We start from the raw sequence: 7,500 nt of genomic DNA, 5'->3' as shown, positions 1-7,500 counted from the left end.
TGAAGGCATTTGTGAGGATTGAGTCCAGCCACTTTTCCAAAACCATGATTTTCGTTTTTCACCAAAATCACCACCAAGCCACAAAATCATGCCAAAACACCAAAATCATGAACTTGGCTATGCACCAACCATGTCAAGATCAATTCCTTTTGATCCCAAACTTCTCCCACATCACTTTGAAGGCATTTGTGAGGATTGAGTCCAGCCACTTTTCCAAAACCATGATTTTCGTTTTTCACCAAAATCACCACCAAGTCACAAAATCAAGCCAAAAATCCAAAATCATGGCACTTGGCTATGCACCAACCATGTCAAGATCAATTCCTTTTGCTCCCAAACTTCTCCCACATCACTTTGAAGGCATTTGTGAGGATTGAGTCCAGCCACTTTTCCAAAACCATGATTTTCGTTTTTCACCAAAATCACCACCAAGCCACAAAATCAAGCCAAAACACCAAAATCATGAACTTGGCTATGCACCAACCATGTCAAGATCAATTCCTTTTGCTCCCAAACTTCTCCCACATCACTTTGAAGGCATTTGTGAGGATTGAGTCCAGCCACTTTTCCAAAACCATGATTTTCGTTTTTCACCAAAATCACCACCAAGCCACAAAATCAAGCCAAAACACCAAAATCATGAACTTTGCTATGCACCAACCATGTCAAGATCAATTCCTTTTGATCCCAAACTTCTCCCACATCACTTTGAAGGCATTTGTGAGGATTGAGTCCAGCCACTTTTCCAAAACCATGATTTTCGTTTTTCACCAAAATCACCACCAAGCCACAAAATCAAGCCAAAACACCAAAATCATGAACTTGGCTATGCACCAACCATGTCAAGATCAATTCCTTTTGATCCCAAACTTCTCCCACATCACTTTGAAGGCATTTGTGAGGATTCAGTCCAGCCAGTTTTCCAAAACCAACATTTTCGTTTTTCACCAAAATCACCACCAAGTCACAAAATCATGAACTTGGCTATGCACCAACCATGTCAAGATCAATTCCTTTTGATCCCAAACATCTCCCACATCACTTTGAAGGCATTTGTGAGGATTGAGTCCAGCCACTTTTCCAAAACCATGATTTTCGTTTTTCACCAAAATCACCACCAAGCCACAAAATCAAGCCAAAACACCAAAATCATGAACTTTGCTATGCACCAACCATGTCAAGATCAATTCCTTTTGATCCCAAACTTCTCCCACATCACTTTGAAGGCATTTGTGAGGATTGAGTCCAGCCACTTTTCCAAAACCATGATTTTCGTTTTTCACCAAAATCACCACCAAGCCACAAAATCAAGCCAAAACACCAAAATCATGAACTTGGCTATGCACCAACCATGTCAAGATCAATTCCTTTTGATCCCAAACTTCTCCCACATCACTTTGAAGGCATTTGTGAGGATTGAGTCCAGCCACTTTTCCAAAACCAACATTTTCGTTTTTCACCAAAATCACCACCAAGTCACAAAATCATGAACTTGGCTATGCACCAACCATGTCAAGATCAATTCCTTTTGATCCCAAACATCTCCCACATCACTTTGAAGGCATTTGTGAGGATTGAGTCCAGCCACTTTTCCAAAACCATGATTTTCGTTTTTCACCAAAATCACCACCAAGCCACAAAATCAAGCCAAAACACCAAAATCATGAACTTTGCTATGCACCAACCATGTCAAGATCAATTCCTTTTGATCCCAAACTTCTCCCACATCACTTTGAAGGCATTTGTGAGGATTGAGTCCAGCCACTTTTCCAAAACCATGATTTTCGTTTTTCACCAAAATCACCACCAAGCCACAAAATCAAGCCAAAACACCAAAATCATGAACTTGGCTATGCACCAACCATGTCAAGATCAATTCCTTTTGATCCCAAACTTCTCCCACATCACTTTGAAGGCATTTGTGAGGATTGAGTCCAGCCACTTTTCCAAAACCATGATTTTCGTTTTTCACCAAAATCACCACCAAGCCACAAAATCAAGCCAAAACACCAAAATCATGAACTTTGCTATGCACCAACCATGTCAAGATCAATTCCTTTTGATCCCAAACTTCTCCCACATCACTTTGAAGGCATTTGTGAGGATTGAGTCCAGCCACTTTTCCAAAACCATGATTTTCGTTTTTCACCAAAATCACCACCAAGCCACAAAATCAAGCCAAAACACCAAAATCATGAACTTTGCTATGCACCAACCATGTCAAGATCAATTCCTTTTGATCCCAAACTTCTCCCACATCACTTTGAAGGCATTTGTGAGGATTGAGTCCAGCCACTTTTCCAAAACCATGATTTTCGTTTTTCACCAAAATCACCACCAAGCCACAAAATCAAGCCAAAACACCAAAATCATGAACTTGGCTATGCACCAACCATGTCAAGATCAATTCCTTTTGATCCCAAACTTCTCCCACATCACTTTGAAGGCATTTGTGAGGATTGAGTCCAGCCACTTTTCCAAAACCATGATTTTCGTTTTTCACCAAAATCACCACCAAGCCACAAAATCAAGCCAAAACACCAAAATCATGAACTTGGCTATGCACCAACCATGTCAAGATCAATTCCTTTTGATCCCAAACTTCTCCCACATCACTTTGAAGGCATTTGTGAGGATTGAGTCCAGCCACTTTTCCAAAACCAACATTTTCGTTTTTCACCAAAATCACCACCAAGCCACAAAATCAAGCCAAAACACCAAAATCATGAACTTGGCTATGCACCAACCATGTCAAGATCAATTCCTTTTGATCCCAAACTTCTCCCACATCACTTTGAAGGCATTTGTGAGGATTGAGTCCAGCCACTTTTCCAAAACCATGATTTTCGTTTTTCACCAAAATCACCACCAAGCCACAAAATCATGCCAAAACACCAAAATCATGGCACTTGGCTATGCACCAACCATGTCAAGATCAATTCCTTTTGCTCCCAAACTTCTCCCACATCACTTTGAAGGCATTTGTGAGGATTGAGTCCAGCCACTTTTCCAAAACCATGATTTTCGTTTTTCACCAAAATCACCACCAAGCCACAAAATCAAGCCAAAACACCAAAATCATGAACTTGGCTATGCACCAACCATGTCAAGATCAATTCCTTTTGCTCCCAAACTTCTCCCACATCACTTTGAAGGCATTTGTGAGGATTGAGTCCAGCCACTTTTCCAAAACCATGATTTTCGTTTTTCACCAAAATCACCACCAAGCCACAAAATCAAGCCAAAACACCAAAATCATGAACTTTGCTATGCACCAACCATGTCAAGATCAATTCCTTTTGATCCCAAACTTCTCCCACATCACTTTGAAGGCATTTGTGAGGATTGAGTCCAGCCACTTTTCCAAAACCATGATTTTCGTTTTTCACCAAAATCACCACCAAGCCACAAAATCAAGCCAAAACACCAAAATCATGAACTTGGCTATGCACCAACCATGTCAAGATCAATTCCTTTTGATCCCAAACTTCTCCCACATCACTTTGAAGGCATTTGTGAGGATTCAGTCCAGCCAGTTTTCCAAAACCAACATTTTCGTTTTTCACCAAAATCACCACCAAGTCACAAAATCATGAACTTGGCTATGCACCAACCATGTCAAGATCAATTCCTTTTGATCCCAAACATCTCCCACATCACTTTGAAGGCATTTGTGAGGATTGAGTCCAGCCACTTTTCCAAAACCATGATTTTCGTTTTTCACCAAAATCACCACCAAGCCACAAAATCAAGCCAAAACACCAAAATCATGAACTTTGCTATGCACCAACCATGTCAAGATCAATTCCTTTTGATCCCAAACTTCTCCCACATCACTTTGAAGGCATTTGTGAGGATTGAGTCCAGCCACTTTTCCAAAACCATGATTTTCGTTTTTCACCAAAATCACCACCAAGCCACAAAATCAAGCCAAAACACCAAAATCATGAACTTGGCTATGCACCAACCATGTCAAGATCAATTCCTTTTGATCCCAAACTTCTCCCACATCACTTTGAAGGCATTTGTGAGGATTGAGTCCAGCCACTTTTCCAAAACCAACATTTTCGTTTTTCACCAAAATCACCACCAAGTCACAAAATCATGAACTTGGCTATGCACCAACCATGTCAAGATCAATTCCTTTTGATCCCAAACATCTCCCACATCACTTTGAAGGCATTTGTGAGGATTGAGTCCAGCCACTTTTCCAAAACCATGATTTTCGTTTTTCACCAAAATCACCACCAAGCCACAAAATCAAGCCAAAACACCAAAATCATGAACTTTGCTATGCACCAACCATGTCAAGATCAATTCCTTTTGATCCCAAACTTCTCCCACATCACTTTGAAGGCATTTGTGAGGATTGAGTCCAGCCACTTTTCCAAAACCATGATTTTCGTTTTTCACCAAAATCACCACCAAGCCACAAAATCAAGCCAAAACACCAAAATCATGAACTTGGCTATGCACCAACCATGTCAAGATCAATTCCTTTTGATCCCAAACTTCTCCCACATCACTTTGAAGGCATTTGTGAGGATTGAGTCCAGCCACTTTTCCAAAACCATGATTTTCGTTTTTCACCAAAATCACCACCAAGCCACAAAATCAAGCCAAAACACCAAAATCATGAACTTTGCTATGCACCAACCATGTCAAGATCAATTCCTTTTGATCCCAAACTTCTCCCACATCACTTTGAAGGCATTTGTGAGGATTGAGTCCAGCCACTTTTCCAAAACCATGATTTTCGTTTTTCACCAAAATCACCACCAAGCCACAAAATCAAGCCAAAACACCAAAATCATGAACTTTGCTATGCACCAACCATGTCAAGATCAATTCCTTTTGATCCCAAACTTCTCCCACATCACTTTGAAGGCATTTGTGAGGATTGAGTCCAGCCACTTTTCCAAAACCATGATTTTCGTTTTTCACCAAAATCACCACCAAGCCACAAAATCAAGCCAAAACACCAAAATCATGAACTTGGCTATGCACCAACCATGTCAAGATCAATTCCTTTTGATCCCAAACTTCTCCCACATCACTTTGAAGGCATTTGTGAGGATTGAGTCCAGCCACTTTTCCAAAACCATGATTTTCGTTTTTCACCAAAATCACCACCAAGCCACAAAATCAAGCCAAAACACCAAAATCATGAACTTGGCTATGCACCAACCATGTCAAGATCAATTCCTTTTGATCCCAAACTTCTCCCACATCACTTTGAAGGCATTTGTGAGGATTGAGTCCAGCCACTTTTCCAAAACCAACATTTTCGTTTTTCACCAAAATCACCACCAAGCCACAAAATCAAGCCAAAACACCAAAATCATGAACTTGGCTATGCACCAACCATGTCAAGATCAATTCCTTTTGATCCCAAACTTCTCCCACATCACTTTGAAGGCATTTGTGAGGATTGAGTCCAGCCACTTTTCCAAAACCATGATTTTCGTTTTTCACCAAAATCACCACCAAGCCACAAAATCATGCCAAAACACCAAAATCATGAACTTGGCTATGCACCAACCATGTCAAGATCAATTCCTTTTGATCCCAAACTTCTCCCACATCACTTTGAAGGCATTTGTGAGGATTGAGTCCAGCCAGTTTTCCAAAACCATGATTTTCGTTTTTCACCAAAATCACCACCAAGTCACAAAATCAAGCCAAAAATCCAAAATCATGGCACTTGGCTATGCACCAACCATGTCAAGATCAATTCCTTTTGCTCCCAAACTTCTCCCACATCACTTTGAAGGCATTTGTGAGGATTGAGTCCAGCCACTTTTCCAAAACCATGATTTTCGTTTTTCACCAAAATCACCACCAAGCCACAAAATCATGCCAAAACACCAAAATCATGAACTTGGCTATGCACCAACCATGTCAAGATCAATTCCTTTTGATCCCAAACTTCTCCCACATCACTTTGAAGGCATTTGTGAGGATTGAGTCCAGCCACTTTTCCAAAACCATGATTTTCGTTTTTCACCAAAATCACCACCAAGTCACAAAATCAAGCCAAAAATCCAAAATCATGGCACTTGGCTATGCACCAACCATGTCAAGATCAATTCCTTTTGCTCCCAAACTTCTCCCACATCACTTTGAAGGCATTTGTGAGGATTGAGTCCAGCCACTTTTCCAAAACCATGATTTTCGTTTTTCACCAAAATCACCACCAAGCCACAAAATCAAGCCAAAACACCAAAATCATGAACTTGGCTATGCACCAACCATGTCAAGATCAATTCCTTTTGCTCCCAAACTTCTCCCACATCACTTTGAAGGCATTTGTGAGGATTGAGTCCAGCCAGTTTTCCAAAACCATGATTTTCGTTTTTCACCAAAATCACCACCAAGCCACAAAATCAAGCCAAAACACCAAAATCATGAACTTTGCTATGCACCAACCATGTCAAGATCAATTCCTTTTGATCCCAAACTTCTCCCACATCACTTTGAAGGCATTTGTGAGGATTGAGTCCAGCCACTTTTCCAAAACCATGATTTTCGTTTTTCACCAAAATCACCACCAAGCCACAAAATCAAGCCAAAACACCAAAATCATGAACTTGGCTATGCACCAACCATGTCAAGATCAATTCCTTTTGATCCCAAACTTCTCCCACATCACTTTGAAGGCATTTGTGAGGATTGAGTCCAGCCAGTTTTCCTAAACCAACATTTTCGTTTTTCACCAAAATCACCACCAAGTCACAAAATCATGAACTTGGCTATGCACCAACCATGTCAAGATCAATTCCTTTTGATCCCAAACATCTCCCACATCACTTTGAAGGCATTTGTGAGGATTGAGTCCAGCCAGTTTTCCAAAACCAACATTTTCGTTTTTCACCAAAATCACCACCAAGTCACAAAATCAAGCCAAAACAGGGGGGAATGAAGGGACCGCACCAGAATTTTCCATGGTGCAAGAGCTGGCTGCATTGAGGAACACCCCCCCCCTATAATAGCTAAATATGCAAAAGCCACTTTTGTACAAGTAGATACACTTTTTTTGAGTAGACATAAGTTCTGTTTTGGGACCTAGAGAACGAATTTTCACGAGATTTTTTGCAGGGATCCTCATAAAAATGGTACAACATTGCCTGCAAAAAATTAGAATTTTTCGACATGGGGAAGTATTTTTTTTATTTTTCCAAAGACCCGAAATGTGGAAAATCGGGAAAAATGGAAAAACGTATCTAGACACCGTATTTTTGCGTGATTTTTTCCAGTCCATCCCATAATAATATCAAGAAGGTGCCCACCAAGTTTCGTTAGGATTGGCCAAGGTTTCGAATTTTCATGAATTTTTTTCAAAACCCTCTATTTTCCAACATTTCAAAAATTCAAAACCACATCAAGATGGCTTGGTTTTGATACCAAACTTTCTAGACCTCATTCTGCATGCATTTGTGACACTTTCCAACCAACAAAACTCAAAAACCACCACTTTGAAAATTTCATGATTCTTGGCAC

This window comes from Phaseolus vulgaris, chromosome 11 (genome assembly GCF_051622355.1).
Source record: "Phaseolus vulgaris cultivar YP4 chromosome 11, ASM5162235v1, whole genome shotgun sequence".
Classification (NCBI taxonomy): domain Eukaryota; kingdom Viridiplantae; phylum Streptophyta; class Magnoliopsida; order Fabales; family Fabaceae; genus Phaseolus; species Phaseolus vulgaris.
This window is presented reverse-complemented; position numbering follows the sequence as displayed.